Source organism: Myodes glareolus, chromosome 24 (assembly GCF_982192425.1).
Source record: "Myodes glareolus chromosome 24, mMyoGla1.1, whole genome shotgun sequence".
NCBI classification, from domain to species: Eukaryota; Metazoa; Chordata; class Mammalia; order Rodentia; family Cricetidae; genus Myodes; species Myodes glareolus.
The window spans coordinates 1,930,468-1,942,269 of NC_142049.1; positions in this window are offsets into that span (position 1 = coordinate 1,930,468).

An 11,802-nucleotide genomic window follows, 5' to 3' on the forward strand; every position below is an offset into this window, starting at 1 on the left:
TGGGTAGTTCATCTACACCCCAAGTGCCTCCGTTATTCGTCTGTAAGAGGGAAGGAATACCACGTATCCTATGACATTGTTCATTTCTCTAATTCAACAAATACTTGGGCTTATATGTGCCTGACACCATTCTAGGCAGAGCGTATGGTAATATGCAAGACAAAGGAAAATCTGTGTGGGCATACGTCTAAGTGAGGGAACTGAGTCAAATGTAGCATCTCCATGGTCATTACACATGGCTCTAACACTGAATAACAGGAGGCGCAGGGCAGGAGACCTGGCATGCAGTTAACTGCCCCCGTTGTCTTCCTGATGATTCCTGGATACTCTACACAGCACAGGGAGGGGGGCAGGCGGGGGGGAAGCAGCAGAAAGTGGACCCCACTTGCAACTTCATTCTGTCTCTGGCTAATCACTCCCTACGCCTGTTTTGGCTTCAGACAGATTCTTCCATGTCCCGTGAGTCTTACAGTGTGTTTCCAGAGTGACAGATCAATTCAAAGTGACCTTTCCTGGAGTTGCTGTTGCCATCCTTGCACGGGACGAGATGGCAGGTGTGAGGTCCACAAACGCAGGGCTGTTGCCGTCTAAGCACAACACACAATCATTTTCACGGTTGCTCCTCTTCAAGGAAAGCTGCACTCTGCGTCCACACCAGACACTGGAGAAGCAAGCAGGGCTTACAGCATTAAAATTGGCTACTGTGTTATTCATGAGAGACAAGGGTGGTGCTGACAAAAAGCCAGGAAAGACGCTCTAACATGTGGTTTGTTGATATTTTTGCTTGTCCAGAATTTAGGAAGTTGAGAAATGCTTACAGAAGCAGCCAGAAGTTTACCCCTGGCACCGAAAGCCTTTACCAGCCCCATCCCTGCCTCAGCTTCCTCCCTCCAAATTATCTAACAAAGAGCCACTTACTGACTTTTTTTTGGGCCTGCCCTGTTCTAGACAGAAGATATAGCCCTTGTCCTTAACTACTGCCTTGCTCTGTGGGACGGAGGGAAAGGACCAGATGTGAAAAGCCTTTGTGGACTCTTGCCTTAGAAGGATAATTTTCCCAGAACACAGTAATAAGGACCCAACTTCTATAAAGAAAACGAAAGGTTGGAATTGTCGCCTTTACAGTCATTGTGTAAATGAGCAAATAGATCCGAAGAGGCAAAGCGTGCAGTGGAATGGTCGCTGTGAAGCTCATGCCAACACCGGTTCCTCTGAAGTAGAAAGGCCCCGAGCACTGGCCTCAGGAGCTGGTTTGAAATCCTGTCTCCCGGAAGAAACTGGACATCGCCCTCACCTTATGAACTTAGTAAGTGGGGCTTATTAGGCAAAGGAACCTGTAGCCAAGCCTGATGACCTGAGTTCAATCCATGATGGAGGAACCATCCTTATCCTCTGACCTCTCCATGTGTGCAATGGCACAAGCATGTCCCTACACACACACACACACACACACACACAGAGAGAGAGAGAGAGAGAGAGAAAGAGAGAGAGGAGACAGAGACAGAGAGAATAAAAATGTAATAAAGAGAACCTAATAAGTAGTAAACCAGAATTAAAGCCCAAAATAGATGAAGAATAGGTCCAGGGAGGTCGGGCAGTTTCTTGAGTTACACATCCGCTTGATGGCAGAGCTGGGACAGAAACAAAGGACCCTGGACTTACCCAAGCCAGTCAGATGGTCTTTTCAGAGTGCTTTGTAGAGCTCTGAGGAATACGGTCAAGACACAGACCGTGGTGCAGAGCTCTGAGGAATACGGTCGAGGCACAGACTGTGGTACAGAGCTCTGAGGAATACGGTCGAGGCACAGACCGTGGTGCAGAGCTCTGAGGAATACGGTCGAGGCACAGACTGTGGTACAGAGCTCTGAGGAATACAGTCGAGGCACAGACCGAGATGCAGAGCTCTGAGGAATACGGTCGAGGCACAGACCGTGGTGCAGAGCTCTGAGGAATACAGAGACCGAGGTGCAGAGCTCTGAGGAATACGGTCGAGGCACAGACCGAAGTGCAGAGGTTCCCCATATCCCCGGGGTGTCCACTCACAGATGTGTTTTTATGAGGACCTGCTGGTCATTCTGCCATTTGCCTTTTCCAGATGTTCTTCCCAAGTTGTACTTTTGTGCGTTTAGAGTTTCTCATGGATGTGTTTAGTGTCCGTGAGAAAATGAAAACCTAGGCACATATATCTTGATAAAGCGCCCAGCTAGTTCCTCGCCGCTGGCTCGCATTTCCATGTTTGTATTTATTACACAGTGTATGAAGTCATGAATCCTGTCACATAATTTGGACTTGCATTTCTGCAGGTTCTCAGAATCCTCAACACTTCACTTGTAAACCCCACTGTATCATGCTACGGCGTTTCCATAGTAACATGTTTCAAACAGAAAAACAGGAAGCCCAAGGAGGAAAGATGGTTTCGAGCAGAGAGAAAGGGAAGAATAGGGGAAGGAGAGACGAAATCATTCGATGTGGTAAAATACTCAAGGTGTTATGAGGGGCACACTGAATACTCTGCTCTAGTTAAAAGTTTCCTGAGTGGAGTGGCCTGCCTGTTTACCACAGGAAGGCAGGGTGCAGAGGTCAACATTGGGCATCTTCCTCCATCACTGCGATGTTGTAGGAGACGGTCTCTCACTGAACCTGAAGGTGGCTGATTGGCACTTGCCTTGACTATCCTGGAGCTCACTATGTAGAGCAGGTTGGTCTTGAGCTCACAGAGATCTGCCTGCTTCTTCCCCGTCTGAGTGCTGGGCTTGAAGGTGTGTGCCCCCATTTCTGGCTTACATACTGTTTTTGAAATTGCATTTATAATGTACATATCCCACATTTATAGTGTGCATGTGAAGGTCGGAGGGCAGCTTGCAGAGGTAGGTTTTCTTCCTTCACCGTGTGAGTCCTGGAGACTGAACATGTCATCAGGTTTGACAACAAGTACCTCTACCCACAGAGTCGGCCAGCTAGCTACCCTATATATACTATTTATTTTTATTTTACATAAACATTGCTTTTACAATTACAAATTTATGCATAATGACCACTAAGATTACTTTTTAAGAAAGAAAAGAAAATACACATTTTTATGGCCGGAAAGCGATCTGCCCCGAAGGAGCTGATGACTTCATGGGAGGCATGAGATACATACACACATACCTTTCTTACAAGGCAATAAGGAGGATAATGGAAATTTACCAAGTGTGGGTGGAAGGATCAACTCTGCCTGGGAGAGCGGTCCTTCAGTAAAAAGAGGTGACATTTGCACAGGGTCATAAAGATGAATAGAGGCCTCCAGGGCTTTGTAAATTGTTAGGCTCTGTGCAAGTGTAAGTTAGTCTTTGGCCGCTATTACCACTGTCAAGGCTTCCCTCGTATAAAGCTCTCTTTCTTGTCTCTTTCCCATGCTCTCCAAAGGCCAGGATCTCTGAGCCAGGAAGCAGCCACAGTTAAGCAGTCCCACGTCAGTGCTGCAGCCAGTGAACTGCGGTGCATCCACAAGACGCAGATTCAGGACCAGAGACATAAAATCACCCAGGAGCTGAGCCAGGAAGGTTGGAGCGGGAAGCAGTCACCCCACCTCCCCTGTTGCCACCATGTGGAAAGGCCAGCTTTGCTTGGGCCTCCACCCCGACTGGTGTGGATGTCTCCACCTGGGGGATGGTAAGAACTAAGAGCAAGCACCACACATGAGTCTGATTGACCCCCGACAGGAAATGACACGTTAGCTGTCTTACGGTCTGCAGACAGGGCGGAGTAGAGAGTGAGGTATGAGCCAGGAGACAGGCTGGGTGGCAACGGATGATCTGTTCTCGATTGATGTCTTCTGATTTAATTCTCCTGGTCCCCTCCCTGGGGTCCCCATCACGGTGTCGCGCCCCTTCAGGGTCGGGGTTAGAGTCCTTCTAATGCCTCTGTGGAAAAATTAGTCAAAGCTTGCTCTGGGCCAGCAAAGGACTTGTGTTGGTCACAATGTGCTCCGGTGCCTGCTCTTGTTTATTTACTCCCTTAACAAAAGTATACTGGACACTCAGCGTATGTTCTACACATAAACTAATGGAGGAAAAGACGGCCAAGACTTCAGATGCCTGTGGACGGAGCATTTTATTTTATTTGTGTGTGTGTGTGTGTGTGTGTGTGTGTGTGTCTTTTTTCCAAGATGTGATTTTTCTATGTAGCCCTGGCTATCCTGGAACTCACTCTGTAGACCAGGCTGACTTCAAACTCGAGAGATGTGTCTTCCTCTGCCTCCCCAGTACTGAGATTAAAGGTGTGTATAGGCATACTTTTTGTCCCGCCAACTGCTCTCCAAATAACCACACAGAAGCTTCTTATTAATTATGAAAACTCATCCAATAGCTCAGGTGTATTCCTAACTAGCTCTTACAGTCAAAATTAATCCATTTTTTACTAATCTATGTACTGCCCCAAGGCTCATGACTTTTACCTCTCCTGCAGATCCTGCTTTCTTTCCTCCTGGGTGGCAACTCCTCTGACTCTGTCCTTCCCAGCATTCTCTCTACCCCCAAAACCCTGCTATCAGCCAGACAGCTGTGTATTAACAATGAGAAGAACACAGTTTTACAGTGTACAGAAGAATTATTCCACAGTAGGTGTGCACCACCATGCCCAGCTTTGTTTGTTGTTTTGAAACAGAGTCTCATGTTGCCCAGGATGGCCTCAAACTTGCTGAATAGCTGAGGCTGATCTTTAACTTATTTTTTTTTTCAGTTAAAAAATTTTTATTTTATGTATATATTTGCTTGCATGTGTGTATGTACACCATGTACTTGCCTGGTATTGCGGAAGCCAGAAGAAGGCATCAGATCCCCCCAGAACTAAGGTTACAGATGGTTTTGAGCTACCACGTAGGTTCATGGAACCAACCCAGTTCCTCTGCAAGAACAGCACTTGCTCTTAACTGCTGAGCCATCTCTTCAACCCACAAAATACTCATCTCTTGGTACTCCTGCCTCTGCTTCTCAAGTTCTGGGATTATAGACATGCACCAAACTAGATAGATCAATCATTTTATTATGGGAAACATAATTAAATAAAATATCATCTTGAGCTGGGTGGTAGTGGCACATACCTTTAATCCCAGCACTTGGGAGGCAGAGGCAGGAGATCTCAGTGAGTTTGAGGCCAGCCTGGTCTACAGAGCAAGTTCCAGGACAGACAGAGAAATCCTATCTCAAGAAAAAAAAAAAGGAAGGAAGGAAGGAAAGAAGGAAGAGAAAAGGAGGAGGACTGGAGAGATGACTCAGTGATTGGGAGCACTAACTGCTCTTTCAGAGGACCCAGGTTCAACTCCCAGCACCCACATAGCAGCTCACAACTGTCTGTAACTCCAGTTCTAGGGGATCTGGCACCCTCGCACAAACATGCAGGCAAAACATCAATGCACATAAAATAAAAACAAAGTTAGAAAAAAAAGATCAGAGCAGATGCAGAGAACCACAGCCAGAGGAACCCCACAGGAGAGGGGAAGGAAAGATCGTAGGAGCCAGAGAGTTGAGTGCACCAGGACAACAGGGCCCACAGAATCAACTAAGCAGGGCTCATAGGGGCTCACAGAGAGGAAGCGACTCACAGGAACCCTGAATGTATCTGAGCTCTGCATTTACGCTATGGTTGTTAGCTTGGTGTTCTTGTGGGACTCCCAACAATGGGAATGGGACCATCTTTGAGTCTTGTCTGCACTTGGGACTGTTTCCTCCTATTGTGTAGCCCTGATATGAAGGTTTGTGCCCATTCTTACCACATCTTGTTGGGCTGCGTTTGGTGGATATCCATGGGAGACCTGCTCTTTTCTTTTTCTTTTGAGGGGAAACTGAGAAGGAGTTTATCTAGGGAAGAGGGGATGGGGAGAGACTGGGAGGAGTAGAGGGGAGAAAACCTTGACTGGGATGTCATATATGAGAGAAAAATAAAGGTTAAAAAGGAAATACCAGCTCATAAATGCCAAGAAGGTATTTCTTCATTTCTGTGCTAGGGTTCAAACCCAGGACTTTAGGGCATGCGAGACAGATAAATACTCCTGGCATTTGAGTCTCTAGTCCTGCCTCTTCAAGGTGTACCACATCTAAACACCACCACACTGAGGCCTAAGCTTCTAGCACAAGAGCCTTTGGGGACCCAAAACATCCAGCCATAGCAGAAGGAAACGGTGCTGCCCTGCTTGGGGTACCTTTATTTCTTTGAAATAAAATATTCTCATATATCAGGCTTAGCTGGAGCATCACCTCTTCAGGAAAGTCTGCCCTGGTCTCCCAGGTGAAATGGCCATTGTCTCTCTTCCGGGAGTTACGAGTGGTTGTGAACTACCATGTGGGTGCTCTTCTGGAAGAGCAATGATGCTCTTAATTGTTATGCCATCTCTCCAGCCTCTTGAGATTTTTTTCTTTTAACAAGTAAACAATCTTAAGGTGTACTTTTATTGTTAATCATGTGTATGCGTATCTGTCTTTGTGTGCACACATATGTGCAGGTGCCCAAGGAAGCCAGAAGAGGGCAGCATCCCCCTGGAACTGGAGCCAAGGTGGTTGTGAGCTTCCCAGGGTGGGTTCTGGGGATGGAACTCAGGTCCTCTGCAAAAGCAGCAAGTAGCAAGTGCTTGATTCCCCTTCCTTCCTTCCTTCCTTCCTTCCTTCCTTCCTTCCTTCCTTCCTTTTTTCCTTTCTTGGCTTTTTAAAGATGGTTTCTCTGTGTGGTCCTGGCTATCTTGGAACTTACTTTGCAGACCAGGCTGGTCTCAAGCTCACAGACATCTGGCTCTTCCTCACAAGTGCTGGGATTAAAGGCGAGTACCATCACCGGCCAGCAAGTGCTCCAGCAAGGGCTTCTAACTGTGAGCCATCTCTCCAACCTCTGCAGCTGAGCTATGACCCCAAGTCCTCCTGATACGGTACCCAGATACTTGATCTTCTCTGTCATGTGATGTCACCAGTCCCACATCAGTTCATGCTGTAGACCCGCACCCTTTTCTCCTGGATCACCAATCCTTGAGGGGAAGCTCTGTATTTGACTCCATTCCCTGTTTCCTATGGCAACAGAGCATGGTTTGCCATTGGCTACACTAAGTATGTGTCTTCTTTTGAGACACGGTCTCACTGTGTAGCCTTGGCTGAGGTGGAACTGACTTTGTAAAGACCAGGCTGGCTTTAAATTCACAGAGGTCTCCCTGCTTCTGCATTTTGGAGTGTTGGAATTAAAGTCATGTTCCACCATATCAGGATGCAAGCAGGTTTCTGTGAGTTGGAGGCCAGCCTGGTCTACACAGTGAGTTCCAGGACAGCCAGTGATACATGGTGAGACCTTGCCTTAAAAAAAAAAAAGTAACAACAAAACACACACATATATTTTTAAGACAATGTCTCTCTGGGTACTGAGATTAAAGGCATGTACCACCATGCCCAGCTCACTGCACATGTCTTACTTAAATCTCCAAAGATTGGGAAAGAACGAGAACTTCTTCTGTAGATCAGGCTAGCCTCGAACTCACAGAGATCTGCCTGCCTCTGCCTCCTGAGTCCTGGGACTAAAGGGGTGTACCACCAAACCTTTAGTCCTAGCCTCTGACCACCACCACTGGCAAGAATGAGCACTTCTAACATCAGTTCATAAGATAGTGATGGGCTGGAGGCGGGCACCTTTTGAGGTAGATACCTTCCCGGTTACCTCCAGGCATCTTTCTCAGGAAGGTTGCGGAAAACTGAGGATACGCTCAGTGCTGAAGCACTTTTAGAACTCATACCTTTTGCTCAGCTCTCCACCTCGGTAGACAGGCAAGCAGGCAGGTCAGGCACAGGGGAACACGCATGGTTTCCGGCGAGTTGGGAAAATAAGGTCAGGTTTGGATTCAGATAAGTATTTGTGTTTTCTAGGTCTGCATGGTCGATAAACGTTCAAGGAGCAGCGATTCGGTCCCTCATCTTTCATTGCTTTATGGGACTGCAGGGAACGAAAGCATAACATTCTGCTTTCCCATAAGCTCCCCGGCCGCTACCCTGGCACCGATTAAAGACGTGTCTGCGTGATTAATCAAAAGCCGATGTGTAGGCCCTCTGGCGCTGCTCGGATGTGCTGCCCGCTTCACACACAGTAGTTCCTCGGCTGCCGAGGGCGGGCCAGCACACGGGGGCTTTTGATGAGCTGGCTATGCTGCCCCAAAGTTAGCTATGTCATCCGACATGACTAATGAGGCTCCGAATCTGATCTGTGCCGAGCGGCCCTGCCGTCTAGAGGAGGCTGGGTTCCACAGCCAGCCTGGGAAGAGGCTGTTCTGTTGGGTTGTACTTACACTCCATCCTTCCAGCTGGAGTCTGGGAGGCCTCTAGCGTTGGAGCTGGGAGTTGACTAGCAGGAGGGTGCGAGAAATTTGTGCTAGGTTCTGTGCTAGGTTCTGGGCTAGGCCCTGCAGTGTCTGGGACCCAGTTAAACTAGCCCAGCCTCCACTTACAGAAATGAGAACTAAGATCCAGGAAAAGTAAGGGGCTTGCAGCGGCCTGGGGAGAGGAGTACAGGAGTCGGCACAGGTAAACATGCATGATGTTAATGACTGTGGTGCCGTGTAAATACACCTTATGAAGGGCTCCACTCTGGCCTGCCTTCCTTCCTCAGCAAAATATTGACAAGGGTAAGGTAGACAGAGCCCTCATAAGGAAAGCCACGTCTATGAAACTGGTCCTCCACACAGAGAAACGCCCCTCGGCGGGCTTCCTAAGCATTTGTTCCTGTTAGACTATCCCTCGGAAGTTTTATTTGAACAAAATTGCCTTTGAGAATCAACCATGTCGTAGTAACTTGGGCTTTAATAAAAGGAAAATGAGTTTGAACTGAAAAAAAAAAATACCAAGAAAAACTTGAAATGGAATTGCTCAGTCAATGGGAGCTCTCCTTGGTGGGACTGAGTGGGAGCCTTCCTGGGGTTTTTCTTCTTTTGCCCCACTTTGGCTTCATCCTCACCACTAGGTTCAGCAGGTCTGGTGAGTCTGTCTAAATGCCGACCGGCTTGCCAGTCCACTGGATCTGTCACCAAAGTGTTCTTTGATGGAGATTTCGTTGTTTTTCAGTTTTTAGTGTTTCTAATAATGATGCAAGAAATAAATGCCTTGGTGACCTGGCCCAGTGGTTAAGTGTTTATTATTCTTGCAAAGGACACTGTGTTTGGTTCCCAGTACCCATGCTGGGCAGTTCACAACTTCCTGTAACTAGTTCTAGGAGCCCTGATGTCCTCTTCCTGACTCTACAGGCACCTGTACACATATGCATGTACCAATGCCAACACTTACACACAGAATTTAAAATCTTTAAATATTTTAAATATTCCTTTAGTAAACCTGAAGGAGTAGTGAAGAGAAGATGAGAAGATGATTATTCTAACAGGTATGAAGGGTCCTGCCCCAGGGATTGTTCCTGACAGATCCAGAAGATAAGATCATCAGAATACACTAAGATATCTTTTTGTTTGTTTATTTGTTTTGAGAAAGAGTGTCATTGTATAGCTCTGGCTAGCATGGAACTTGCCATATAGACCAGGATGGCCTCACACTCACAGAGATTCATCTGTCTGTGCATCCTGAGTGCTGGCATTAAAAGCCTGTGTCTTGCTGGGTGGCGGTGGCACAGTCCTTTAGTCTCAGCACTTGGAGGCAGGTGTATCTCTGTGAGTTCGAGCCCAGCCTGGTCTACAAAGGGAGTTCCAGGACAACGAGAACTGTCACATAGAGAAACCCTGTCTTAAAAAACAAAACAAAACAGTGTGTGTCTTTAGTGGCCGACTCCTGGAAGTTCTAAGATCACATCAGGGATAGGGAACTTTGGGAGCTACTGCTTACAGACTAGGCTGCTACTTCAGCTGTTTAACTAATACGGTCCGATGTAACTAGCAGTTGTGTGGGCATTGGTCATGTCTGTATATATAAATGTACTTCTTAGTTGAGCTGTGTAGGGCTCTGTGATTTCAGTTCCGTTCTTGTTTGGATTTTAGCTTTTCCTGGAGGTAGTCATATCTTGTTTTCTTTTGCCCATCACTTCATCTTTTCCTAGACCCTTTAACAGAACGACGTGCTGACCCTTTAACAGAATGGCATGCTGACTGACTCTGTCAGGTAATTTACTATGTCCAGTTATATTACAAGCGCTGTGCCATGCTGGCTCTGGGGATTCACCTAGGAGCACGACCTACATGGTCCCTGCTTTCCCTGAGTTTATGGTGTAGCAAGGGGTGAAGTATATATAGCATCCCTTGGTAGCTGTGAGGGATTGGTTCTAGAACCCTCACTCCGGAGCTCAGCAGACATTCAAACCCACAGATGCTAAGATCATTGACTTAATATGGAATAATATTTACATACAATTCACACACATCCTCCCACATACTTCAAATCCTATCTAGAGTGCTTACCATGCCTACCACAATGGAAGGACTGTGTAAACAGTTGTACTGTATTGCTTAGGGACTAATGACAAGGAAACCGTGTCTGTACATTTTCAGCGTGGAGGTAGCTTTGTTCCCTGTCTATTTTCAGTCCCTGATTGGCTGAACCTGTAGGGGTGGAATTTATAAACCTATAACGTGAGGAAAAGCAGAGACTGCGTCTGCCTTGCTCATAGCTGAGTTCCCAGTGCCAGCCAGCCTTGTGTAGGACTGGAGATGATAAATTACCCAACAGCTTCGGTCATCCGTTGTCCTGTCAAAGGGCCAACTGTAATTGTAATTAAGTGTTATAATGAGAGACCGTGTGGCTCCTCTGGGGACCCGTAGCAGAAACACCTCACCCAGGGAGACAGGAAAGAGTGCATAGTTGAAGAGTTGGTGGAAACAGTTTATTCGGGCGATACAATTAAGGAGTACCACTCTGCCACTGCAAACACCGCACTTGATACAAGGCAGCGAGTTGCCTGCATCCTTGGAGCTTGCATTCCGGCAAAGGGAGAAGAAAAATAAGCACAGAGGATGGTTTTCAATAGAAACAAAACCAGTCAGATTAACATGGGCAGGATGGGGGATGGCTGAGCAGGAAGTGGGGATGAGGCCAGTTTAGCCACGTTGGCAAGGTCATTTTGTGGAATGTCTTTCTGAGGAGAAAATGCTGAATGTGGTATCTGAAGCATGAAATTGGCTAGCCACGTGAAGAGGGAGGGACCAGGAATGCAAGATCCTCGGGTGGTAGAAGCCAGTAAAAAGGTAAGAATGTTAGGGACACGGAACAGTGGCTAGCACCAAGGAAAGGGACATGAGCTCTAGGTTGGCTGTCCTAACAATATCATCACTGATAAAACCCCTCTTCTGTAGGCTATTTGTCTGTTTATTATAAGATCCATCCCCGGCAACTCACGAGGCCCCACCCTCTCTACTCTAAGCTAATGATTTCTGGTGGGTGGGAGTCATTTTCTTTAGTGGCATAACCACCGGTATGTTGTTTATGTTCATGCAAGTAGCCCTAAGTAAACTCATGGGCCAGCGAGAGAGAGAGAGAGAGAGAGAGAGAAAGAGAGAGAGAGACAGAGACAGAGGAGGGGGAGGGAGAGGCTGGGAAGAAAGGGTTCACTGGAAGTGGGCAAGGAATGAGAAAGGGTAACAGAGAGAATATGATCAAAACACACTAAATACATGCATGAAGTTATCACAGGAAAAATAAAAATACTTAAGAAAAAAATTCATTCCCCACTTTCTTTGCCCTCCTCTATATTACAGGCAATATAGAAAACTTGCAAATTAGGATTTTTTTTTCCACATCCTCTTGCTAGATGGCAGTGTTGACAGGAGACTGGAAAATATGTGGAGAGAAAAGGTTCTTGTTTTGT